The sequence below is a fragment of the Talpa occidentalis genome, unplaced genomic scaffold (genome assembly GCF_014898055.3).
Source record: "Talpa occidentalis isolate TD23 unplaced genomic scaffold, MPIMG_talOcc4v2.1 talOcc4.15, whole genome shotgun sequence".
NCBI lineage: Eukaryota > Metazoa > Chordata > Mammalia > Eulipotyphla > Talpidae > Talpa > Talpa occidentalis.
In genome coordinates this window covers 11,104,947-11,118,565 of record NW_023601543.1, presented here as the reverse complement: position 1 = coordinate 11,118,565, position 13,619 = coordinate 11,104,947, and the positions used below count along the sequence as shown (strand labels likewise).

General features: G+C 45.0%; 1 long non-coding RNA gene across 1 annotated transcript; it reads right to left on the bottom strand.

Annotated features, from left to right (window-relative positions):
• Positions 1-5,671: 5,671 nt before the first annotated feature.
• On the bottom strand, positions 5,672-8,930 carry LOC119245873 (uncharacterized). The gene is made up of 3 exons (XR_005125421.2): positions 8,798-8,930; positions 6,716-6,828; positions 5,672-6,067 (listed from the first exon to the last, which is right to left on the bottom strand). It is a non-coding gene; the product is annotated as an uncharacterized LOC119245873 (long non-coding RNA).
• Positions 8,931-13,619: the final 4,689 nt, after the last annotated feature.

Sequence of the window (13,619 nt, the reverse complement as noted above, 5' to 3'; positions counted from 1 at the left end):
TTCATGGCTTACATGGAAAGGGGATTCTATTGACTTTGACAGTCTCTGCAGGAGTTCTCAGACACAGGGAGGTGGGGAAACCACTCTGCACTTCAGATTTCTTCCACCTTTAATTGAAACTAAAAGCAAAGCAATAACTATGTAGTTCCAGGCCACTCAAGGACCCAAGGCTCCTCTCCCTAGGCATTTGGGGGAGACACCCACCGTGTTCCCCTCTACAGCCTGGTTGCTTACCCTGGTGTCAACAGTGCTTAACAACAGGCCCTGAGCTGGGGAGAGGCTTTGGATGTTCTTTAACATTACTCTGATGCTCGTGAGAGTGTCGCTTAGAAACTGTAGCATTGTGTCTGTCTATGCAAAACCAGGGCATGAGGCATTTTAATGCTGGGAACATCATGGCTTTGTGATCTTTTGTTTGTTTCTGTTAATTTATATTTATTTTCTTACATTACATTTTCTTACATTCTTATATTATTTTCTTACATTATTATTTTCCCCATAGATCTCCTGCCTCCATATCACCCATGAAGCATCACCATATTCCCTCGTGCTTTTCCCTCCCCTGGTTTTGAATCTCCTGCCCCTCCCTCCCTTGCTAAATGTCTCAGATCTATGGTTACTTTGCACGTCTTATCTTTTTCTTGACCTGTTGTTTTGTTTCTCTATATTCTGCGTAGAAGTGAGCCACCCAATGTACACAGATGTGAAAATCATTGGCTTAAGTCCTCCTCTGCCAACCACAGCAACAGTAATATGAGTTGGGACATTTTATTGGGAACACATTGAGTTTATAGATTTAATTTAGGATGCATTTACAGAGGGTGCTCAGCAATTTTCATGGATGCTTAGGGAGATTTCCTCTTAATCATTTCCAATAATATCATATTCGTGCCCATCTACTTTTCATGGATCTGTTTAAATTTTAATTAATTTCATCTTCACACATTCATCTTTTGACTTCTCAGCACATGGCATATCATACCAATTTTTTTTTTATGATTCTGGGTTTGCTTAAATGATCCAGTGGGACTACTAACCATTTAATGCGCAGTTCCCATTTATAGGGGAATTTGTGCCTCACTCCACACATACATAATGATTCCATTTTAGGTGAAAGTCTGTTCAAAACACTGAAGTTACAGATTTGAACCGGAAGAGAAAAATTCCAAAATTCACGGAACTTGATGCTCTTCATGAACACCTGACATATTTACACATGGAATCAAAGGATACAAAGGGGAAGGTGGAAGGGTTTCTGGCTACAGGAGCCCATAAAAAAATTATCAACACGAAGCAGCAAGAAACCCTGTGGTAATTTCAGAGAAGTGCACGAAAGACATCAGACAGGCATGAACCATGACCACGACCACCTCCTGTTGGATTTGTGTAGCACAGGGAAGAAATATTCTAATTCAGGGCATCCCGAGTTATGAATCCACAGCAAAGCTTACTCAAGAAAAAAGCGGATAGGGAGGGGATCTGTCGGTGCGGCCGTCTCCCTGGAGAGGCACGTCCCGGAGCGATGGGCATCTCTTCAGGCTGTGGCCAAAGAGCTGCAAACTAGCAGTCGCTTGCCCGGGTCCACCAGCGGACCTGCAGCGAGCCTGCCGGCGGGGCAATTGATGCGGCCTGGCGCGCCCTCGTGTGGACAGTCTGGAGAACTGCACACGGGGCCGGCAGGGCTCCCACAGGCCCTGGGCTGGAGAAAAAACGCTGTCCGGATGGGCAGACGGACTGCCCCTGTGCCCAGCGGTCCCGCAGGCACATAGGATCCTGCTTTTATCGAGGGGACCCGTTGCCCACAGTGCTCTGGACGACCTGTCAGTATCGGGCGAGCAGCTGGGCCTTTAGACCTCCGTGGAGAGTGGGAGGCTCTGTCTCTGGCTGCCCTCGGCAGGCATGGCCCCCAACTGCAGGCGGCTGGACCTGGGGCCTGACGTCCCTTCGCAGGGAGTGGCGCCCGTGGGTGCGCCGTCATTGGCCTCGCTGGCCTCCTGCTCGCCCTTGATGGCGGCCTCCAGCTGGCTGCCCGGCCGGGCGCATGGGGGCAGCTCCTGGCCCTGCCTGCTGGCCCCACAGAGTACGTTGGGGAACGGGTGTGGGGGGGGGTGAGGGGAGCGGGGTGTGTTTCTTGGGACAGCTGGGGCGCGCGATGGCGCAAGACAGCTGCGAGGGCGAGCGGCTCTTGTCCAGAGCAGGAGGCAGCAGGCGCGATCTTTTGGACACCCGGCTGGGCTGCGGGCGCCGTCTGCTTTCCCTGGAGTCGCACGGCCGCAAGCAGGAGGCCCCTCGGTCCCCGAAGGTCCCGGGGTGCGGGGCAGGTAGACCCAGGGGCGGGAAAGGAGCCCAGTTTGCCTGCCACCCTTGCGCCAGGTGCTCTGGGGTCACAGCGGACGTGACTGGCGCTCCCCGGGCGCAGATGGACCCCGCCTGCCACGCTCCGCGAGGGCTGTGGCGCCTTAGCGCGCGCCTCCGCCGCGCGCCCTGCCCGCGCGCCCCCGCTCCTCGGGCGCTCCTTTCGCGCGCCCGGCCCGGGAAACAGCTCCACGCGCTTGGCCCGCGCGCCCACCCCGCGAGCTCCTCCGCGCAGCCTCCCGGGGAGCCCCTGCTGCGCGCACAGCCGCGCGCCCTGAACCCGTGCGCGGCCCCCAGCCGGCTTTCTCAACAGGCTGTGCGCCAGCGGAAGCCCACGGCAAGCCTGCGCCCGCGTGTGCGACCGGGCACCTAGGAGACCGGCAGGAAGCCTCTCGGGACAGGGCGCAAGACGAGTGGGGAGGGAGCGAGCAGGCCGGAGGCCCCGGGGCTGGAGAGAGCCTTGGAAAGGGCGGGGGGAGAACATGTGCCCGGGGGGGAGGGAAGGCGGGATGCGCCCAGGGTCGCTGTCTCTCCGGAGAGCAAAGCACCAAGGGCACGGCCCCAGCCTGTCGGCCCTGGTGTCCAGACCAGACGTCCCAGGGGCCCGGGGGGCCTGCCAGGCACGGGAGCAGGCCGGCCGCACAACAAAGCAGCGGGGCAGGCCAGGAAGCAGCGCCCTTCCCGCGCAGAGCTCGTCCTAGGACAGAAAGAGGAGGGGACCGGGGGTCCAGCGCTGCTCCGCGTGCACGGAGCGTTTCAGCCGGTTCCTCGGGGAGTCAAACTCTGAATTCCGGGCGGGTGGAAAGGCCCCCGCCCACGCAGGCAAGGGCTAAGAAGGAGCAGCGCGGTGGGTGCACTGCAGACGAGGTGGCTGGGGAGGGGCTGCGGCGACGCCGCCGTCTCCCCGGGGAGGCCACGGCGCGGGGCGCGGGCGTCTCATCCAGCTGTGGCCAATGAGCTGCAAACAAGCAGTCGCTGCACCTGCTCCGCCCGCGGACCTGCCGCGAGCCTGCGGGCTGCGCGAAAGAGCCCGGCTGGCGCGCCCTCGCGCGGACCTTCTGGGGAACTGCAGCCAGAGGCCGCCAGGCTCGCCCTGGCTCGCCCTGGCTCTGGGCTGGGGCGGCCCCGCTGCCCGCAACCGTCCTGGCCCTGCGGCCTTTGGCCTTGGGTAGGTGTCTTTGGCGGACGGACTGGCCCGGCGCCCAACGGCCCCTTGAGGCGGCTTGGCTCCTGCTCTTGTCCAAGGGCCGTGATGCCCCGGGCCGTGGCCTGGTCCGCCTGACAGGCAGTCGGGCGTGCAGCTGGGCTCTTCGACCTCCGTGGAGAGTGGGAGGCGGCCCCCAACTGCAGGCGGCTGGACCTGGGGCCTGACGTCCCTTCGCAGGGAGTGGCGCCCGTGGGTGCGCCGTCATCGGCCTCGCTGGCCTCCTGCTCGCCCTTGATGGCAGCCTCCTGGCTGCCGCTGAGCTGGCTGCCCGGCCGGGCGGATGGGGGCATCCCCTGGCGCTGGACGGGCAGTCCTGGTGGCATTTGTGCTGTTGCTGTTGAACACAGTATTTGCCCAGTCCCTGTTTGGTGGAATTTGAATGGATTCCCAGCTGAACCCCATGGGCTCCAGCTCCCTGCTGTGCCCAATGTTTTTCCGCTCTATGCTAAGCAGTTTAGGTGCCAGCTGCCTGCCTTGCACTGTGTAATTTGTTCCCAACTGGTCTTGTATGTGTAGCCTCACTGCTCAGAATTGTAATGTCCTGCTCCCTGCTTCCTTCTATAGGTGCCAACTCCCTGCTGGACCCAACAATTTCTTGCTCCAACGGGGCTCTATCCATACCAGCTCCCTGCTGAGCTCTATTTATGTACCAGCACTCTGCTGAACTCCCTAGGTGCCAGCACCCTGCTGAGCTCTATAGGTGCTGGCTCCTATATGTGTTGAGCTATGTTTGAACTGGCACACTAAAGACCTCTCTAAGCCCTGGCTCCCTGCTGAGCTCCAAAGTTGCTGGCTCCCTGCTCAGCTATATAGGCTCTGCTCCCTGCTAAGCTCTGTAGGTGCTGATTCCCTTGAGATGTACTAATCAGGATTTTTATTCCTGATATGAGCTGTTTTCAATTAGGACTGAAAATGTTCTAAATTTAAGATCATGTGATGACAGCATAACACTTCAAATATACTTAAAAATACTGAGTTGTACACTTGCAGTGCATTGCATGTTTTATAAATTATGTTTGCATAAATCCATTTTTTAAAAATAATTGGCATGTCAGTTTTGGCCCAATGGCCAAAGTTGCAACCCCTGTTCAAGATGATTGTCTTATTTCCTTTCCATCCTGGCATTTCCTATTTCTAATTACTAGCATCATATTATCCTTTTAGGGAGAACATAGTGAGACCCTGAATCTGGGCCCCGCAGGGAGTTGGCACCTATAGAAGGAAGCAGGGAGCAGGACATTACAATTCTGAGCAGTGAGGCTACACACACATCTCGCTGGGTTGCGAGATGACCAAGGACCCTGCATTTGAAATAATGGCCAGAAGCCTCTGAGTTGATACACCTGCTGGTTGGAATGATGACTGTGTTAGGGACCTGGTGCTGCACCAGCTCCCACTTGCCCCCTTGCCTCCAAGGGTCAGGAAGCCAAATGGGCATGGAGAGAAGGCAGGTTCCAGAGGGCAGGTATTTTGGCCTTTGTGTTCAAGCCTATCACCCCAGCACCTGGCACATAGAAGGTAGTCACTATTTCTGAAGCGAATCACTGAGTGATACCTAAAATCTGGAGGATATCGACTCCAACTCCTGACTCATAAAGTGGGAACTAAGCACTAGATGTTGGTCCCACTGGACCTATAACACAAACTAGAATAGTAACAAAAATTGATACACAATGTGTTCAAAAAAGAAGTTTTTTGCATTAGAAACTGTGTTCTAGGGCCTCCCTGGTGGCACAAGGGGTTAGGACACAACCTTTGAAGCTGTCCGCAGCCACTGAGGCATGAGCTTGATCGCCCGCCAGGGGGCAACCCACATGGCAGGAGACCTCTCCTGACTCGCCCCCTGCTCCCCTCAGCTATGTACTTCAGTCAATCTGCCTGTTCTGTTTCCCACTGTGTCTCTGGTGAATCCTCTCACACATACCCCCCACACACATTTGGCCTGTACCCCAGTTCTTGTATGCATAAATAAATAGATCTTTAAAAAAAAAGAAATTGTGTTCTAAAGGTGAAAAGAGAATGTAGATTAATTTAAAAAATAGCATCCATTAAAAAATAGAAAATCATGAATATAAAATTGTTAGAAAGGATTAAAATGAAAATGCCTTTAATCAAGAATTTTAAATGCTGAGCACTTTTCAGAAGATATATTCCATTTAGACTGTATTTGAATTAACTGTACTTTAAAGGTTATACCTGAATTAAATATTGAAGTTTAACTAGCCACTTATTTTCAAAATACATTTAAATCAAGGCCCTTAACTGCCAAGAGAAAAAAAAAAAGAGAAACTGTGAATAAACATTCTTTTCTTATTACTGCCTTTTCACTGGAGTCACAGAAATTGCTCTCCAAAGATAGCAGGACTGAATGCTTTCCAGCACGACCGCATCCACGAGGTCGGATACCTGAGGTATGTAGCCATCAGGAAGTTTCAGAGAATCCAAGGTGAAAAAGATACTATCATCTATAACCCCATTTCTTCCGTGCACACTAGTAATGTAGACCTGTAATGACAAAAATGGAAAGATTTATGCAAAAGCATAGTACACTCAAACAGGGTCTGCTCCTTCTTACTTGGGCTCTAAATGATAGGTTACTGCAAATCAGTGATTTTCCCACCTGGCTGCACATGGGAATACCAGGGCCACTTTGTAAAATAAAATGTCAGAATTGCTAAGGATGGGGCCCAGGTCTAGAAATAGAGACTGCTTTAAATACAATTCACAAGGCCTCCCCTGGTGGTGCAGCGGTTGAGCGCTGGGTTGCGAGGCTGCCCGCAGCCTCTGCAGCGCCAGTTCGATCCCCGGCCACCAGTGAGGGTCCCACAAAAAAAATACAATTTACAGTATTTATTAACCTCTATAGTTATGGCTGAGAGAGTGAAAAGGAATGAGAAAGGAATCATTTCCCTCTACTTCCTCTGTCACCAAGTTTCATCTGCACCTTTGTGCAACCCGAATTTCCCGCTAATTTTTCAAAATAAACCGCATAATTTAGATCTTAATTAGAGAGTGTAAGAAAACAGACTCTTCTGTGGCAAAGAATATTTCCTTTTAGGCTTCCCAACATACCCAACAGAATGCTGAGGAGCAAAAATACCACTAAAGGAAGGATAAACAGGAACAAATAAGACTTACACATAAATGAATTACCTCATATACATGCTTATGTCTCAGAGGTTTCACCAAAAGGGCCTTTCTAGTCCATGTGTCTGGCTGCATGGAAAATGCAACTTCTACTCGATCACCCTCATAAGGCTCAAAACCTAAAACAGCCATGGGGAGAAATCAAGTTGGAATTATCTCTTACTTTTTGTAATGTTAAATTTCACAAATGACTTAGATGTTGTCCTACCTTAAAATAGTTTCTATTACATCAATGGTACATTTTGAACATTGTAAAACAAGCAGCCTTTAAGTCTTCCTGTCAAAGAGGTAGTATATAATCCTTTAGGTGTGGAGTCTCTCTCCTGATTTAATAAAGTTCATTGGGGAAAACATCTACTGTGTATCACAAGGCAATCTTTTTGCGAGCTGCACTGGATTTATCAAACCACTAGTTATCGCCACAACTCTTCTGGAGAGGCAGGAAAGTACAAAAGTAATAGCATACATGAAGCTGACTGCCTGGGTTCAAACCTTGAACTCCCTCAGTTTGGTCAAGTTACTTACTTTTCTGTTCCTAGATTTCTTCATCTATAATAATCAGCACCAAATAAGTGTTGATTGTTATTAGTGGTAGCAGTAGCAACTGAACAAATTGCTATAGAGAGAAACAATTTTCTCAGTGTTCTGGATAGAAAATGAACTTGATATACTTTACCATTATAAACAAATATTTATAGGGTTTCACAGGATACAAAGGTACTATGGAAGATTTCAAGTAAATGGAATTCTCACTCTACTGGCAGTGAAAAGTGGTATATTCAGAAACCTGGCAATATCTACTAATGTTAAACATTGCTGTACTCTATGAACCAGGATTTCCTAGTTTCATCATCGTCCTTTCCTTGTTCCTCCTAGTTTCCATTACAACTAAATTTTAGAATGACCCAAGACCTCACTCTCCTCCCCTTCAGTCCCCTCTACCCCCCTCTCTTTTCTATCCACATTTTTTGGTGGCTTTATATAATATCTACGGGCTGATAACTCCAAAATGTACATACTGCAACCCTAACCAAATTCAGATTCATATTCTTCTCATGCATATTATTTTGCTCCTCGGTCTTTACACATCTTAAAAATGGAAACTCTGCCCTGAGCATTGTGCAAACAAGAAGCTTGGGGATTTCCAGGGTTAATAACTAAGGTCAAGTCCTGGCTTTTACATCCAGGAAAAGTACAATGGAAAGCTGCTTGGTATGGCTGAACTAACTTCCTATTTTGCATTAAAGCTAAATGGCAGCTGCTGAGGCAGATATGAAATTAAGCTGCTTAGGCAGATATGCTTAGGCATCTTTTGAAATCAAGCCTGGCAGGGAGTTGTGGGGTTATTGAGTCTAGCTTGAAGAGCATTTCATCCAGGAAGCCTCCCACAATCCCCCCACCACCAGTGGATCATTCTTGCTCCTCTGCTCAATGATGTTGTTTTCATCACGTTTAGGGTGTTCATTATACTGAGTGTGCTCTCCCAATTATCCTGAAATCTTTGCAGGCGGAGTTTCGAAGTCTTATTTATTTGGTTGCAAAGATCTAGCACCTATCTTGAGCTGAATTAAACTCAAAAGCATAAACAAATCAACAAATTATTACTTTATGCATTAAAAACCAAAATGTCATAGCAGGTAATTACAAAAAAAAATTCAGCAATGGACATATATGCGCACACTTAGAAAGGTACAAGGCTGTCTCCAAACCTTATATTAAAGCATTTTTAAAATTATCTATGCATATTTGTAATATTTTTCAGCTGGGTTAAAAATTCAATGCCTATATGAAAAATTACACACAAAAACTAGTAACCACATTCAATAAATGAAAATGCAGCAAGTAATAATGTGAGTTTTAAAAAATATTACATATCCCGTTCCTTGCTGTATATTATTTCCAACTCCAGAGGTCCACATCAAGTATAAAAGGGCCTCAAACTGGAGCCAACAATACTGGTGGAGTAGAGCTAATACTAAAATCCTCTCACCAAATAAGCTTGCTCCAAATTTTACCTTGTAACATCTCCAAATCCAATCTATAAAATTAAAAAGTAGGTAAAATTTGATTTACAAATGTGAATTGTACCTTTACAAACAACATTTAGTGAAAAATAAGTTGCATGAGTAATGTAGCTAGCATCTTCCCCTGGAGGACAGCCAAGTGAAACTCTAGCACAGCAGTCTGAAAGTCCATCATGTGGGCAATTATCATAGAGAACATCCACCTGTGAGACAAAGAAGCTGTTACTTCACGATCAAAAGGCACGAACTTTCAGTAATGAAACAAATATAGGGATGAAATTGTAGTGGTGTGACTATAGTTAACAATAACATATTGTACATTCGAAAAGAGAGTAGCTCCTAAAAGTGCTCGGTACAAGAAAAAAAAACTATGTATGGTGATGGTGCTACCTAGACATAATGGGCGATCATTTTGTAATATATACAAACATCTGATCATAATGTTGTATACCGAAAACTAATATAATGTTACATGTCAAGTATACCTCCATTAAAAGAATGTTAACCAGGAATAAAATAAAAAGGAAACAGTTACTTCAAACATAACAAAGCTTAGAAGTCAGAAACATGCTTCAATCATTGTTATTCAAAAAATGGTTTAAACAACTATAATAAACAGTTGGTGAATATATTTCACCTGACTAACATATCATAGACATGAGATGATAAAATAATGCCTGGGTTTCATATAGTTTTCACTCTATTTTTTAGAGTAGTGTAAGTAAACTGAGCACAAGGTTCCCATATATTCCTCTCCTTCATTCACAGATTCTCCTGTCACTAACATCTTGCATTTGTTCAACTGATACATATATTCAATTGATGAGCCAATATTTAAAGTCAATATTTTAACACAGGGTTCACTCTGTGTTGTATTATCATATTTTTAAAGTGTGTCTAAAAACATTATGTGTTTAATGCACTGACAGTATTAGTTTAGAAAATGAAAGATATACTGTTCTTGCCCTCCCAGAATTCATAAAGGGGGGGAAAGGAAAACAATAATACAAAGCAAGTTGTTACAAGTGGTAAAAACAAATGCAGGGGCCCCCCTGGTGGTGCAAGGGGTTAAGTCTCAGCACTATGAAGCTATCCACACAGCAGCCACGGCAGCATGAGTTCGATCCCCGGCCAGGGAGTTACCCACATGGCCCAGCAGACCTCTCCTGTCTTGCTGCTGCTCCCCTCAGCAGTGTATTTCAGTAGATCCACCTGCTCTGCTCCCCACTCTGTCTCTAGTGAATCCTCTCACATCCCACACCTCTAGCCTGTACCCCAGTTCTTGTAGCAAAACTTGGATTCTGCAACTTCCAAGTCCGGAGAAAATTTCAGACTGAGAGAATATATCACAGTTTCTTGGAGAAAGTGGGATTTGACCCAGGCTGTGGAAAGAGATTTTTACCTCCCATCTGGGAGTAGGGTTGAAGACAGAGCTAGGGAGACAGCAAGGAAGAGAAAGCATTTTAAGTTAGAGTAACAAGCAAGAAAACCATGAGATTCCAGATCAGGGCCAGGGCACCTGGGGTCAGAACATGACCCTCCTGAGCTAGAAGCTCCCAAGAGACATGTGGCTGAGGAATTCGCTTAAGGGAGAGGCTCACTATGGATGCCCACCACACTACTTGGGTACCCACAGCACATAGGAAGTTTGAACCTTGATGCTTCACTGGAGGTGACCTTTTGATGCCTTACTGCTCTGGTTTTTTCCTATTACCCTTTACCAGCACCAGTGCCCCAGTCATTTGAGCAGGCACAAGGGCAGCAGTCTTTGAAATAACAGATACCAAAAGATGGTGGTTAAAAAAAAAAAAAACACCCTAGATTTACATTAAGAAAGGGAAACCCTATGTTATCACCCACAAAAACTGAAAATGGAGATACAGAAGAACATAGCACAAATGCTAGAGGAAAAAACCCTGAGAAGTCTCAACCCAGCAGAACTGTGGAATATACCTGATGTGGAGTTTATGGTAACAGTTCTAACAATGCTTGCTGATTTACAAAAAACAATAGAGGGCATAGGGGTTACACTCAGCTCTATCACCACCTCAGCCTGAATTCGACCTGCAACCAGGGAGCTAACCCACATATGTTGCAGCAGACCTCTCCTGTCTCACCTGCTGCTCCCTTGAGCAGTGTATTTCAGTAGATCCACCTGTTCTGCTCCCCACTCTGTCTCTGGTGAATCCTCTCCCCTCCACCCTGCACCTCTGTCAACAACCCAGTTCTTCTATGCATAAATAAATAAATCTTTAAAAAAAGAGCTAAGAAATCTCTCTTTTTAAAAAAAAGAAAAACAGGGCCTCCCCTGGTGGCGCAGCAGTTGAGAGCTGGGCTGCGAGGCTGCCCGCAGCCTCTGTAGCTCCGGTTCGCTCCCTGGCCGCCGGCGAGGGTCCCACAAAAAAAAAAAAAAAAAAGAAAAGAAAAACAATGGATGATGTAAAACAGGAACACAACAAAAATTAAGAATATACGACTGTCACAACCAGAAGGAATGGATCTAAAAAAAATATTAAAACCCAATTAAAAATTGCTGCCCTTGGTTTATAGTTGCTTGCTGATTTTTATTTTTACTTTATTATAATTTGTCTTTGTCCTGGTCCCTTATTTAGGTTTTCTAAATTCCTGCTATGAGTGAGACCATCTGGTATTTTTCTTTTTCTTTCTGGATTATTTCACTGAGCATGATCCCTTCCAGCTAACCAAGATGAAAATGCATACATTGTGCAAAAATGAAAAATGATGTAAAGAATATATAAAATAAAATATTAAAAAAATTAAAAAATAAAAAATAAAAATTGTGATGAGTATTAAAAAAAATTGCTGCCCTTGAGACAAAAAAAAAGACAAACATAAGTAATCAGAGAATTAGTGAGCTTGAAAGCATAATGGTAGAGAATACACAAAAAGAACAAAGAGAAAGAGGAATTGAAAAAATTGACAAAGTGTGAGAGCTATTTGGAATAAACCAACATCTACATCATGGAGGTTCCAAAAGGAGAAAAGACTAAACCAGGAAAAAAAAAAAGAAAAGTTGAATAAACTGATCCCAACCATGGAAATTGAAACAGCAATAAAAATTCTTCCCCCAAAACAAAACCAGGGCTAAATGGCTTTAAAGTAGAATTTATGCCCATCTTGCTCAAGCTATTTCTAAAATTCAAGAAGAGGAAATTCTCTCTAATACATTTTACTATGCCATCTTTATCTAATACCAAAACCAGATAGGAAGCACAAGAAAATTACAGACCAATATTCCTGATGAATATTGATGCAAAAATCATCAAAATACTAATTAATTGGGGCCTCCCTGGTGGCGCAAGGGGTTAAGCACCACACTATGAAGCAATCCGCAGCTTCTGCAGCACGAGTTCGATTCTTGGCCGGCCAGGGAGCAACCCACATGGCGAAGCAGACCTCTCCTGTCTCACCCACTCTTCCCTTTAACAGTGTATTTCAGTAGATCTGCCTGTTCTGTTTCCCACCCTGTCTCTGGTGAATCCTCTCACCTCCCCGCATCTCTGGCCTGTACCCCAATTCTTGTATGCATAAATAAATAAATCTTTTAAAAAATACTGATTATTTGAATTCAACAATGTTAGAAGGATTATACATCATGATCAAGTTAGATTTATCCCAGGGAAGCAAGGATGATTTGATATATGTAAATTAATCAATGCAAAAACCCTATTAATAAGATAAAAATCACGATATTATCTATAGATGCAAAGAAAGCTTTGATAAGATTCAGCACCCACTTACGATAAAAACTCTAAAGACTGCAATAGAAGGAACCTACATCAACATAAAGTCCACTTATCACAAATCTATAGGCAATATAGTACTTAGTGTTGAAAAACTGAAAAAATTGCCTTTAAGATCAAGAACAAGACAAGGATGCCCCTGTCACAATTTCTGTTTAATTTAGTATTAGAAGTTTTAGCTAGAGCAATCAGACAAGAACAGGAAAGAAAAGGAATCCAGATTGGAAAAAAGAAGAAAAACTATCATTTGCAGATGATATGACAGTATATATAGAAACCCCTAAAGACTCCACCAAGAGCCTATTAAAAACAAAACAGGAACACAGCAAAGTGTCAAGCTACCAAATCAACATACCAAAATCTGTTGTGTTTTTATATATAAACAATGAATGAGAAGAAAAAGGAAATTAAGAAAATAATTATATTTAATCCTTCGAAAAGAACTAAGTACCCAGGAATTAATCTAGTCAAGGTGGTAAAGGATTAATACAATGAAAATTACAAATGACACTATTAAAGTATTTAAATCATGACAGAAGGGGGTCAAGAGATATCCCATGCTCATGGATAGGGAGAATCAACACAACAGATTCCCCCACTTTACATACTAATCCATTCTACAGGATAGTTACCCATTCTACAGACTTGATCTTATAGTGAAAATATCATGTGGACTATTATCATTACATCAGTTCTCCATAAATTAAATCTAAAAATTAAGTCAACCCAATTAAAAAATCTTGATGGGTGTTTGTGGTTGAGGGAACTGTGCACAGCATTTTTAAATTAATATAGAAAAATCAAAATGCAAAAATGATCAGTAAATTCCAAAAACTTAAATAGTTTTGATAGGAAAACCATGCTCCCAAATATTGAAATATGCTACAGTACTCTAGCAAGTAAAGCATTTGACCATACCTCCAGGGCAAGCTAACACAATCAAAGGAATATAATAGTAGGTCTCCATAGCTTCAAATGCTTATAGCAATGTAATATATGGATAGAGTAGCATTCATTCAGCAGGAAAAAAGTGGATTACCCATTAAAGGTATGGAGACAAGGGAGGAGCCATTAATAACAAAATCTCATCCTTCTCTCAAGAGCTACACCCAAATCAACTCC